The following is a 305-nucleotide window of genomic DNA, read 5'->3' on the forward strand; positions in this document are numbered from 1 at the left end:
ATTTTTTTTTTACATAGTTATAGAGTGGGCTTGTCAGCCTTGTCTTTGCCAGTGTTCGTAGCTGTTTCAAGATTTCAATTATTTTCCAATTAATTCAGTGAATTGCTCCTTCTTTTCATTCGGCGTTTTGATACGTCAGCTGCCATCTTGAATTTTTGCCCAGGTGCACTCCACAGGCACTTGGGCATTCGTAATCGGCAACCCTAGAACACATGTTCCCTGGTCACTCGAGAACAGGGTTTTGAATACACCCTATGTATTTAGGAACATGCAGATGTTAGTTGTGCATACCCCACCCTGTATGC

This window comes from Patiria miniata, unplaced genomic scaffold (genome assembly GCF_015706575.1).
Source record: "Patiria miniata isolate m_02_andy unplaced genomic scaffold, ASM1570657v1 HiC_scaffold_24, whole genome shotgun sequence".
NCBI lineage: Eukaryota > Metazoa > Echinodermata > Asteroidea > Valvatida > Asterinidae > Patiria > Patiria miniata.